We start from the raw sequence: 13,335 nt of genomic DNA on the forward strand, positions 1-13,335 counted from the left end.
GGAATGAAATTTAAAAAAAGAAGAAAACACTGTCACAAGCTGCAGAACGGAAAAACAGCAACAACATGCCGACACACCCAAGAAAATGGTTGAGGACACAAGAGGCCATGTTGCAGACCTCTGCAACATGATTGTCCTTTGATGACACGATGGTTAAACAACTCCAAGACAGATGATTCAGTTCCGTAATGCTGATGTCGATAAACAGGATAAGCATTTGGGGCGCCAAGATTAAGTTACAACGATAAGACCACTGCATTACGAATCATCAATTAAAGACGGGATCAATGCGAATACCATAATGCTTCAAACCACAAAGTTGCTGAGGTATACTTCAATAACCTGTTACACTAGAACATGTTACCAAATCAAAACAGATGATGTTCCAAAGCAAAGGGCATAATGGATGCCACAAGAATCATGCAAACAGAACCATGACAGATGTTGAACCATGAAAAGAAAACATGTTACCAAACCATCAACATGGAGTGAATTCTCTTGTGCCATTATCATGCAACCCCACAAGATACATGGTTCAAGCTTTATGGCTATGATACCGGCAGCATTGCCAATCTTCTTGGAAGTTTGCCGCCAAACTAAGCCTATGTCCCTTACAATAGCGACAAAGTCAGCACCTGTGTACCAACTCAAAGGCAACCGTGTGCCATCTTGGAGCAACAACCCTGCTACCAAAGGTGACCAAGAATTAAAAATACGTACTCAATGGTGGTCTATGGCTCATAACAGTCAGTCATGGATATTGTGTTTAAACAAGACTTCATACTCATAATAGAATTCAAAACTCGCACCTGATGGAACATGTGGATGTTGATTGCTTTATGGATTGATACTAGAGATTCGCCTGACACTGTCACACGAGTTCACAACTACGACCTGCAAAAATTAAGTAAATAAGAAGAAATTATATCAGTCATACGCGGGAAGAACCACGGCTATGCAAGGGAAATCTAAAAACAATGAAACAAAATGACGAATTCAAAAGGGGGCATCACATTGGGGGGACCACAGGAGTTTTTGAAGGACGTTTTCGTATTCCCATATCAAACAAATTCGCCGCCAAGTCCATAAGGAAAACACCAAAACAGATCGGTCCCCACAAAATCAAGGGAAGATTCTATTATTAACAGATTGATTTTGCAATCCAAGCCAGCTCATACTCAGAGGGACCACAGACTTCGCCTATAAAAGGAGGTGTCGAATCATTGAGAAGAGGGAGAAGAAAAATAACGCCACTCTGCTGAAATCGCATCCCAACCACACACCAGAGCTCGTATCAAAGTTCTTCATACTCTACATCAGAGTTTTGAATGAGCAGAAGCTTTACCCCATCAAAATTGACATCCTCTGAATACACGGACAGCGGCACAAAGATCTAAGAAGTAAGAAGCAGGGAGGAAGCCACGGGAACGCGAAGGTGGAGGAGATTTTTCCGGTACAGTTACCCTGTGCGGAAAATGAAAACTTGAAACGGTGAACAACCAAACACGGAAGAACACGAAGGAAGGAAAAAGAATAGAGAAATACCTGAAGCAGATCAAACTTCCTTGTTGTCGGTATCCTTTCACATTTACTTCCTTCATGCTGAAACCTTTAACATAACTGTTATTTGTTCATGATTGAGTTTGCATTTCAATTTCCACCGTAATATGTAACGATTTGGTAACTATCGAACGAGGGCGTCGTCTTTTTTCCGTTTAAACTATATCATCTGAGTTCCTTGCGTTTCGTCGTTTTTCCGTACATGCGCGATCTGTTTAGGTCGGTGAGCTTTTCTGGGTTTGAAATTTGAGGTAGTCGTTGTTCATATTTGTGTTTTCGGTTTTGATGCTCATCATGGATGAGTCGATTTGCTGCTAGATTCGTGCTTAGGATCTGGGTTTAGAATATATTGTTGTTTTCTTTCGAAAATGGAGAAAAAGAGTCTGCCAAAGGGAAAAGCAAAGGGAGGAATGCTCTCATACTGTATTGTTTTTATTGTGTTAAATAACTAGTTAATTGTAGGATTTAATATTAATTAGTGGCAGATCATTTAATATTAGGAAAGGTTACAAATCAGTGGTAACAGTGCCCATGTAATGCACACCGCCGCTCCACCTTTCCAAGAAGCTGTACATGTTTCCAAGAGAGTCTAGTCGTCACACGGAAGTCTATGGAAGCTGTACAGTTCCTTGGTTTCATCTTCAAATGCTTTACCCTGGTGGGCTCGGGAGGAGTTGGGCTTAAGGCCCACTCCAACCCTTGTTGATTTTTGAATTACTCTTTGTTGAAGATAAGTGTTGGGCCTTAGGGCCCATTACGATTCGTTGTCTGTTTGAAGCTCTCTTTTGCTTTTTTAGAATGGTTATTTTGGGAGCTTCATCTCCTTCTTATTTCTCATACATCTTGATTTATTACTTTAATTAAAATATTAAGATAACACTAATATTAGAAATATTTATTAGTTCGGTTTCGATTATTATTTTCAACTTTTTTTTATCTTGTTAGAATATTATAATTAGTTAAATGGTGGATTAATGGTTAACGTCAACAAATAATTTACTTTATTTTCTAATAAATAAATTTGATGTTGGTCCAATATCAAATAGTCTTTCTCAAAGTATATTAATTCTAAATAAATTCAAATTCGCCGTATTTAAATAATATTCTCTTAAAATTATTTAAATTAATTTTGAATGAAAAGAAGAATAGTAAGTCTCCGCTTCACTATCTCTCGACTATTCGAATAATTGGCGTACGCCATATTGCTCGGATTTTCGTCATTCAATTAAAACCCTAAAAACTCTATAAAATTAAAATCACTCCCCCAAATTATTTATGAATTCTAAAAGCTTTAGTTTAATAATTAATTTTGGATGAAAAGGGGAATAGTAAGCCTCCGCTTCACTATCTCTCGACTATTCGAATAATTGGCGTACACCATATTACTCGGATTTTCGTCATTCAATAAAAAACCCTAATAATCATACAAAATACAAATCATCTTCCTAAATTAGGGTAATACTCAAAATATATCTTTTTATAAATTTGGGATGAAAAAGGAGATAGGAAGCGTTCGCTTCACTATTTCTCAAGCACTTGAATAATTGGCGTACGCCATATTGCTCGAGTTCTTGTCACCCGATTAAACCTTAATCATACAAATTCAAATCACCTTTTCATATCAAACCCAATTTCGCAAAATAAACAACTTAAACTTCGATTGAGAATGGGAGGCGTTCGCCTCACCATTCCTTGATTATTTGAATAATTGGCGTACGCCACATTGCTCAAATCATCGACTTTTCAAAACCTACCAATTCAAATTCAAACTATCTTCGGAAGTCAAATACGACATCTAAGAACATATCTTTTATAAATCAAACTTCGGATGATAGGAGATGGGAGGCGTTCGCCTCACCATCTCTCGATTATTTGAATAATTGGCGTACGCCACATTGCTCAAATTATCGACTTCCGACTAAAACACTTTAAATAAACTTGGATAAGGGAATAGGTGGCGTACGCCTCATTATTCCTTGAATAAGCAAGTAGGGGGCGTACGCCTCACTACCGTGCATATTCAACATCTGCAAACAAACTTTCAAAATAATTCGAACGAAAAAGGAGTAGAAGGCGGTCGCCTTATTATTCCTCGAAAGAATTGGATGATTGGTGTACACCACATTGCTCAATCTTTCGTCGTTCTTCAAAAAACATCTCAAAAAAATCAAATCAAACTTCTCGCCCCCGAGCGATCGAAACAAACCAAACAAAACATCAAACACATTAATCCAACTCGTCACCCCCGTGTGACCAAAACCCCTTTCAAAAAGAACACTGTCAATCCTTTCTAATGCGCACAACAAACCAGTGCTAGAGCCTCCCCCGAGAGTAGACATGCCAGCGTTTAGTCGTTAGAACGCCGACCTACATAGTCGTTCATCAAAACAAAACACACCAACTATTTGTAGTAGCCCGAACTACGAATGCTCTGATTTCCTTATTGCACCATAAGGATACGTAGGCAGGAGATTGCTGTATCTTCGCGAGCACACTAATAAAAAACCTCCCATCTCCCCCTCCTGAGGTCTTCATCCATATCTATCATCAATTCTAATCACTCGAAGCAAGCAAATAACAATCAACTAACATTCAAATAGCAAAATCAGACTAAAAGGTTCTCGTTGAGTACAACGAATGTGAGGGGTGCTAATACATTCCCCTTGTGTAATCGACTCCCGAACCCGAATATGGTTTCGATGACCATTATTCCATTTTCTTAAAGGTTTTCTCGATATTTTCCTATTCCTTCATTGGAATGAATAAAGTTCGGTGGCGGCTCTGTTTCGAACATTTTTTCCGCGTTCCAACGCGAGGGATTGCATTATCATTTTTGAGGTGCGACAGACTGACGACTCTGCTGGGGACCCTGCTCCAAGCAAGAGAGAGTTTAGCCTAACTTAGTTTGATTTTGCTATGACTGTTAGAAGATATTCTTTTCTTCCTTGTTTGCTTCTCTATACCTTATTCTGATTGCTTGTGTTGTATGTAATTTATCTTGATACTTTGATATGGGACTTGATATATGATGTGAGATAAGCTTCAAACCCGAGCTTCGAGAAAAAACTTAGAACCCAGAGTTGTGTAGTATTGAACCGAGGGGTGTACACCTCATTGAGACAATACGAAGACTCCACCTATAGTAGATCTGTTTGGAGTTTTTGTCACAATATGGCTAGCCCATTATTGTGGGGGAGGTTCTAAATACGATCCGTGACTCTAGGGACCTCGCCTTAAACCCAAGTTTTGTTTTCATGATCGGTGATTATGTAGTATTGAACCGAAGGGTCTACACCCTGTTCGAATAATACGAGAATCCCACTTAGATTAGATCAGTTCAGAACTCCCATCACGATGTGGCTAGCCCACCATTGCGAGGAAGTTTTGAACTTGATCCGTGAGTCTAAGTTCCTTCCTTGAAAACATAACTTTAGAACCTACCTTTGGGAATTTCTAGTAATCAGAGAAACCCGTACTTCTTCCTGTTATACTAATGTACTCGACATGTGGATAATTTTGAGTCTGTATTCCTCTGGGAAAATCATGGCAAAAATTCATGCATTTTCATATCATAAACATGCATTGCATATCATCTCCCAGAAACAAAAAACTTACACCATATTCTACCCTTTGTCCAGTAACGTTGACTACTCGACATCGGTACGAGACACGCCGCAACTACAAGATGACACTTGAACAGTTGGAAGCAAACCAGGTTTCGATGAGAACCGACATTGACTCCATGCAGGCAAAGATGGATCGCTTGCTGGAAACCATGTTACTCTTAGCCCAGAAGGAAAAGGATGCAGAGACTAGCGCCGAAGCCAGAAGAGTTGTTGTTCAGTTTGGATCACCATCGCTCAGCATCCCTGAAGTAACTAACCTTGATGGTAACCCTGCCCAACCTAGAGAAGGACCGATCCCTATTCCTATTCCCATGGTCAACATGAACCCCCATGAGCACTCTGTTACATCTGCTCAACATGGATCAATGATGGGTGATGAAGATCCATACGACGCCTTCTTCATGCCACAACCCGCCAAACTTGCTGTTGGAGGTCTCCCAGACCCAGCTGTTGAGAGACTCCATGCTTTAGAAGAGAAATTCAAGTCCTTGGAGGTTCACACTACTCCCGGTTTGGACGCCGTTGATATGTGCCTGGTGCCAGGTTTGGTGATTCCGCAAAAGTTCAAAGTCCTAGAGTTTGACAAATACAAAGGGATCAGCTGCCCGAGAACTCACCTCAGAGCCTACTGTCGCAAAATAGCTGCCCACATTAGTAATGATCAACTCCTGATTCATTACTTCCAAGATAGTCTCAGTGGGGCATCCTTGGAGTGGTACATGCAACTGGAGAGAGGTCAGGTCCAATCATGGAGAGACCTTGCTGAAGCCTTCCTCAGGCATTATCAGTACAACACCGATCTAGCACCCAATCGCACACAGCTGCAAGACATGACTCAACGCAACAATGAGTCATTCAAGGAATACGCACAACAATGGAGAGAGCTTGCAGCTCGTGTCCAACCTCCTCTCCTTGACAAAGAGCTAATTGACATGTTTATGGGAACCCTGCACACCCAGTACATGGAAAAGATGGTAGGATCCAGTTTCCCAACTTTTGCTGAGGTCGTCTCCGTGGGAGAACGAATCGAGAGCCAGATCAAGAAGGGAAAGCTACCTTGCGCTGCCAATGCTTCAAGTGGGATGAAGAAGCCTTATCCTAATCTCCCAAAGAAGCCAAAAGGGCAGACCAATGCCATAATGGGAGGAGGAGGATATAGGACACAACCATATGTTCCTGTACCTTATCACCAGACTGCCGCGGTCATCCCGACACCGTATCAGCCACCATGTCAGCAATAATATCAACAGCCATATCAACAGCCATATCAACAGGCGGCTTACCAGCAGCCGCATCAAAATCAACAGCAACGTGCTCCACAACCACGTCAACCTAACCAGCAGAGGGCAAGGAGGCCAGAAAGGCATTTCGATCCTTTGCCAGTACCATATAGCAAGATCCTCCCCTACCTACTAAAGGATGGATTGGTTGTTCTGAAGGAGATAACACCTGCAACTCCACCATATCCTCTAGGCTACGACACCAATGCTCACTGCGAGTATCATATGGGTGCCCCAGGTGATAACATAAAATTATATCACATTTTTGGACTCAATTTAATTAAATTATATTATTATTTACTTCAATTCATTTCATTTTATTAGATATTACGCGGTATTTTCTTTCTATTTATCTCAGGTGGTTTATTTGAAGCACAAGTAAAAAAGGAAGAAAAGGAGGTGCAAAAAGGAATGAAAAGAAGCAAATACCAAAGGCAAAAGCCCAGCCCAAAAAGCACAGGCGTTGTGCCTGTGACGAGCGTCACAAAGCCTGTGACGAACGTCACGCTTTGCACACTTGTGTGACGAGCGTCACACATGGTGTGACGGACGTCACACCATTCCCCTATATTTTTGGCACCAGGAACGCAACAGACCACGTTGAAGCTACTTCCACGCTTGACCCTTGGAACTGAAGACCGTGTACACGGAAAACCCTTGGAGGCAGTTACAAAAAAGTAGCAGTATAAATAGTAGCTAATTGGGAAAGCTCTCGGTTCCAGATACTTCCTCGCCGTTTTCCTTTTTTGCATTTTTTCTCTTCCAGCAGCATAAGTATTTTACAACATTATTTTCACAACTTTTATATTATTTCCTTTGCAATTTCTATTTTCTTTTCCCAGCACTTAATTAATTCTTTTTCGCACAATAGTTTCTACACCGAAAACTATTGTGTACCTTTCACCGGATCTAACCTTACGTTAGAATCTAGTTTTTATTCCTTCGCTTTTATTTTTCTGTTTGATTGAAGAATTCAAGAACAAATCCAACCGGCCTGTGGTGGAGTGTTCAAGACTGCTATTTAATTTCTCAGGTTCTTTAATTATTGTTTGAATTTATATATGCCCTGCTTTACTGTTTATTTATATTATTTGCCTGAGATGAATCTGTTTATGCATGATAATTATTTAAGTTTGTTTAGCATGTCTGGCTGATTTATTTAGGTATCGGTATGTAAAGTAAGCGGAATGAAGGAATCAAAACCAAATTGGTTTAATTAAGTTTAAAATTAAAATCACTCTTTTTACGGTCTCAATTTACAGGTTTAATAACAAGGTTTTTGTACGAAAGTAAAAGACATAAAGAAGTTAAAAGCAATAGAACGAGAGTTTGAGTTTTTGACTGGACAGTGTAAATTGGACATTAATTCTAGATCAGGGCGAGAGCAATTTTTAGAGTTAATTAAATTCTAACCTTTTTCAAAAAGTATTTTTAAAGATTGAATGTGAGGACGAGAGTTAAGCATTTGAATTTAATTATATCACCTAAGTCAACAGAGCGAGAGTTTGAGATAAGGGTGTTTAAACGATTAGTGTTTTCTTAAAAAGAGTTTCTACGGATTCTATTGTTTTCAAAAAGTGGTTTTTGACTTAACTATAAGTGACAGCTACGTTAATATAAAATCATAGTTTATTCAACAGAGCGAGAGTTTGAGAAAAGACTTTTAATCAATAGTATCTACTGAAAAGATTTGTTTTAAAACCAAGAAACCAACCAGGAATTGATTCCCTAATTACGACGAACTACATACCGATATCCGCTTATTAGATATTTATTTTAGATCTAGTTTTAGTTTTAACTTTTCCCCCAAACAATCAAAGTATCATCCGCCTTAGCTTTACGAAGTAACCTTAGAAAACGGTATATCGATTCATAAGTCCCTGTGGGATCGATATCTTTTAAAACTACGCGATAGAACTGTGCACTTGCAGTTTGTACCCCAATTCGACTCATAAAGTCGAGCGATCAAGTTTTTGGCGCCGTTGCCGGGGACTTTTATTTAGTCGATATCGTAACTCTTCCGTTACGCTGTAGAGACTAAGGCTTTTCTTTTTCTTTTCTTTCTTTTGTTGATTTGTATGCCACGCACTCGCTCACAAGGAGAGCCGTTCTACTTACGAATCAACGATATCGAACTATATCTCCGAGTCTTACGACGAATTCGGGAATATCGTGCTGCAAACAATCTCCCTCCTGTTGAACTTCCTGATTTCAAAAATATTTTCCCTTCGTTACCCGAGATGGCAGAACCAGCTCGTGCTCTTCGCGATTACGCCGCTCCATCGCAAGATGAACCGCATTCGAGTATTGCTCCACCCGCAATCGAAGCAAACAACTTTGAACTTAAACCTTCACTGTTGCAGGCAGTGCAACAGAACCAATTCTATGGAAATCCTACCGAGGATCCAAACCTTCATTTATCCGTATTTGTTCAATACGCTGATACTGTTAAAGCTAATGGTGTCACTTCAGAGGCAATTCGACTTCGTCTTTTTCCTTTCTCGTTAAGAGATAGCGCTAGAAGATGGCTTCAATCTCTTCCTTCCAACTCAGTCACCACATGGAACGAGTTGAAGAAAGTTTTTCTTGCTCGATATTTTCCTCCAAGCAAAACAGCTATGTTAAGAGCCCAGATAAATGGATTTAAACAGAAAGATAACGAGTCTCTTTTCGAAGCATGGGAAAGATATAAAGACATGATGAGACTTTGTCCACACCATGGTTTAGAAGACTGGTTAGTAATTCATACCTTCTATAATGGTCTCTTGTACAACACGAGGTTAACAATAGATGCCGCCGCAGGTGGTGCACTAATGAACAAACCTTATGCTGACGCTTACCAACTTATCGAAAGCATGGCTCAAAACCACTATCAGTGGGGAACAGAACGAACAATGGTGGAAAAACCTCAAACGAAAACTGGCATGTACGAGATAAGTAACCTTGATCATGTTAATGCAAAAGTGGATGCTCTGGTCCAGAAAATTGAAAGTTTAAACGTATCACCTCCAGCTACCGTGGTAGCCATAACTCAGAATTGCGAAGTCTGTGGAATCCAAGGTCACACTCCTGCAGATTGTCAACTCCTAACAGGAATCCAAGCGGAGCAAGTAAACTATGCTCAAGGAAGCCCCTACTCGCATACCTATAACTCAAATTGGAAGAATCATCCCAATTTTTCATATAAGAGTAATAATGCTTTATACGCACCTGGACAATCTCCAAATCAAGCCCCAGCTATACCTCCGGGATATCAGAAGCCGATCCCATCTATACCTAACAATAACGCCCCTAGGAAATCCAACTTGGAAATCATGATGGAAAATTTTATAGCTTCTCAACAGCAAACCAATAAAGATTTCTTAAACCAGAATGTACACACTGGCGAACAAATTAAACAACTAGCAAGTAAAGTAGATGCCCTGGCTACTCATAACAAAATGCTGGAAACGCAGATATCACAAGTAGCTCAACAACAAACGCCTACTGCTGCCCCAACTGGTACATTTCCTGGCCAACCCCAACCTAACCCAAGAAGCCACGCTCATGCAATTATACTGAGAAGTGGAACGGAAGTGGAAGGACCGTCTGACCCAAGGATAGAAAACCAAAACTCTGAAAAGTCAACTGAGGAGGAAAGTGAACCTAAGGAAAAGGAAGAGAGTAATAAGGAAACCGTAGAAAAGAAGGAACCTTGTGTACCTCCACCACCTTATAAACCACCTATCCCTTACCCTCAAAGGCTTATTAAAACCAAAGATGCGGGCCAATTCAAAAAATTTGTTGACCTACTGAAACAATTAAACGTCACAATTCCGTTTACAGAAGCTATTACGCAAATGCCCTCATATGCCAAGTTTTTAAAAGAAATTCTTTCTAATAAAAGGAAACTTGAAGATAGAGAAACCGTTACACTCACTGCTGAATGTAGCGCTATAATCCAGAATATGCCCCCTAAACTTAAAGACCCAGGTAGTTTCTCTATACCTTGTCACATAGGAAAATTTGTCATTGACAAAGCCTTATGCGATTTAGGAGCCGGTATTAGTGTTATGCCTTTATCCATATGCAAGAGACTTGAAATGGGAGAATTAAGACCAACTAAAATGTCTGTGCAACTAGCAGATCGTTCCGTCAAATATCCTGTAGGAATTCTTGAAAACGTTCCAGTGCGCATAGGTCAATTCTACATTCCAACTGATTTTATAATTATGGACATTAGAGAAGATGAAGTTACACCCATTATACTGGGAAGACCGTTCTTAGCAACTGCCGGTGCAATCATAGACGTAAAACGAGGACGACTCACTTTTGAAGTAGGAGAAGAGAAAATTGAGTTCATTCTTTCCCAATTTTTGAAAGCACCTGCAATAGAAGATACATGCTACTTCATGGATATCATCGATGAATGCATAAAAGAAACTAAGTTAGAAAAAGACAAATCATCTGACTATCTTGTAGAAGACAAACTTAACCAGTGTTTAGCAATAACACCGGACCCTACGCAATGCCTTAAGAAACCACCCCTAGACCTGAAAACACTTCCCAAAAATCTGAGATATGAATTCCTAGACTTAGAACTTGAACGACCAGTGATAGTTAATGCTGACCTAGGAAGACTCGAAACAGAAAAACTCCTGCATATCTTAAGAAAATATCCAACCGCACTAGGTTACAACATCACCGATCTTAAAGGAATAAGTTCATCCATCTGTATGCATCGCATCATGCTAGAAGAAGACTGTAAAACTTCTAGGGAACACCAGAGGAGACTAAACCCGATCCTGAGTGAGGTAGTGAAGAAGGAAATAACCAAGTTATTAGAGGCAGGTATCATATATCCTATATCTGATAGCCAATGGGTTAGTCCTGTACACGTAGTACCAAAGAAAGGAGGTATAACAGTCATTGAGAATGAAAAAGGAGAAACTATAACCAAACGAATCGAATCGGGATGGAGAATGTGCATTGACTATAGGAAACTAAACAAAGCAACCCGAAAAGATCATTTCCCTTTACCATTCATTGACCAGATGTTAGAACGATTAGCGAAACATTCTCATTTCTGCTATCTAGACGGTTACTCAGGTTTCTTTCAAATACCGATTCACCCTGATGACCAAGAAAAGACAACATTCACGTGCCCTTTTGGTACCTTCGCTTATAGACGAATGCCGTTTGGCTTGTGTAACGCTCCTGCAACCTTTCAAAGGTGCATGATGGCAATATTCGCCGATTTTCTAGAAAACATCATGGAAGTATTTATGGATGACTTTTCCGTATGCGGACAAAGCTTTGAAGAATGCCTTGAAAACCTAGAAAGAGTTCTAGAGCGATGTGTAAAAGTAAACCTAGTACTTAATTGGGAAAAATGTCACTTTATGGTACAAGAAGGAATTGTTTTAGGACACATCATCTCGAACAGAGGAATTGAAGTAGACAAAGCCAAAATAGAGGTAATCGAAAATCTTCAACCCCCGAAAACTGTGAGGGAAGTACGAAGCTTCTTAGGACATGCCGGTTTTTACCGACGATTCATTAAAGACTTCTCTAAAATAACTAAACCTTTAACCGGGCTATTGATGAAGGATGCTGAATTCATATTCGACAATAGATGTTTAGAAGCATTTCAAACGCTTAAACAAGCACTGATCTCCGCGCCCATAATGCAGACACCAGATTGGAACGAACCATTCGAAATATTGTGTGATGCCAGTGATTACGCTGTAGGCGCTGTTTTAGGACAACGAAAGGATAAAAAGCTTCACGTTATATATTACGCAAGTAGAACTCTAGATGAAGCACAAATGAATTATGCCACAACCGAGAAAGAACTTCTAGCAGTAGTGTTTGCGCTAGATAAATTTCGTTCTTACTTGGTCGGAGCCAAAATAATCATCTACACTGACCACGCTGCTATCAAATATCTCTTAACAAAAAAGGATGCTAAACCTAGACTCCTAAGGTGGATCCTGTTGCTACAAGAGTTCGATTTGGAAATCAAAGATAAGAAAGGAACTGAAAACGTAGTAGCAGATCACCTCTCGAGACTTGAAAACCTTGAACCGGAAAGAACATCAATCAACGATGATTTCTCGTACGATAAACTTATAGCTACTTTGGAAGAAAATAACGCTGATAAACAGGTAGAAACCACCTTAGCTATATGTGTTACACCGTGGTACGCTGACATCGTCAATTATTTAGCTGCCGGAATAGTTCCACCTACCTTATCCTACCAGCAGAAGAAACGATTCTTCTATGACATAAAACACTATTACTGGGATGACCCCTTACTTTTTAAAAGAGGCCCCGATGGTATTTTCCGTCGGTGTATACCCGAGGAAGAGGTAGAAAATATAATCCAACACTGTCACTCAGCTCCTTATGGTGGACATGCAAGTACATCCAAGACCTGCTCTAAAATCCTACAAGCCGGTTTTTATTGGCCAAGTATATGGAAGGATGTACATGCAACTATTAAGAAATGTGACAGATGTCAACGCACAGGAAACATATCTAGACGTGACGAGATGCCACAAAAGGGCGTTTTGGAAGTAGAGATTTTCGACGTGTGGGGAATAGACTTCATGGGACCATTTCCATCCTCTTTCGGTAACAAATACATACTCGTGGCAGTTGACTACGTATCGAAATGGATTGAAGCTATAGCTTCTCCAACAAACGACACACGAGTAGTAACTAGACTCTTTAAGAATTTAATATTTCCAAGGTTTGGTGTTCCAAGAATAGTAGTCAGTGATGGTGGATCGCATTTCATATCCAAGGTACTCGAAAAACTACTACTTAAGTATGGCGTAAGACATAGAGTAGCGACACCTTACCACCCTCAAACCAGTGGGCAAGTG

At 40.0% G+C, this 13,335-nt stretch overlaps 1 non-coding gene across 1 annotated transcript; it reads right to left on the reverse strand.

The window, feature by feature from the left end:
- Positions 1 to 9,084: 9,084 nt before the first annotated feature.
- LOC127108773 (small nucleolar RNA R71) lies at positions 9,085 to 9,191 on the reverse strand. The gene has a single exon (XR_007796286.1). It is a non-coding gene; the product is annotated as a small nucleolar RNA R71 (small nucleolar RNA).
- Between the last annotated feature and the right edge of the window lie 4,144 nt (positions 9,192 to 13,335).

This window comes from Lathyrus oleraceus, chromosome 7 (assembly GCF_024323335.1).
Source record: "Lathyrus oleraceus cultivar Zhongwan6 chromosome 7, CAAS_Psat_ZW6_1.0, whole genome shotgun sequence".
In the NCBI taxonomy this organism is placed as follows: Eukaryota; Viridiplantae; Streptophyta; class Magnoliopsida; order Fabales; family Fabaceae; genus Lathyrus; species Lathyrus oleraceus.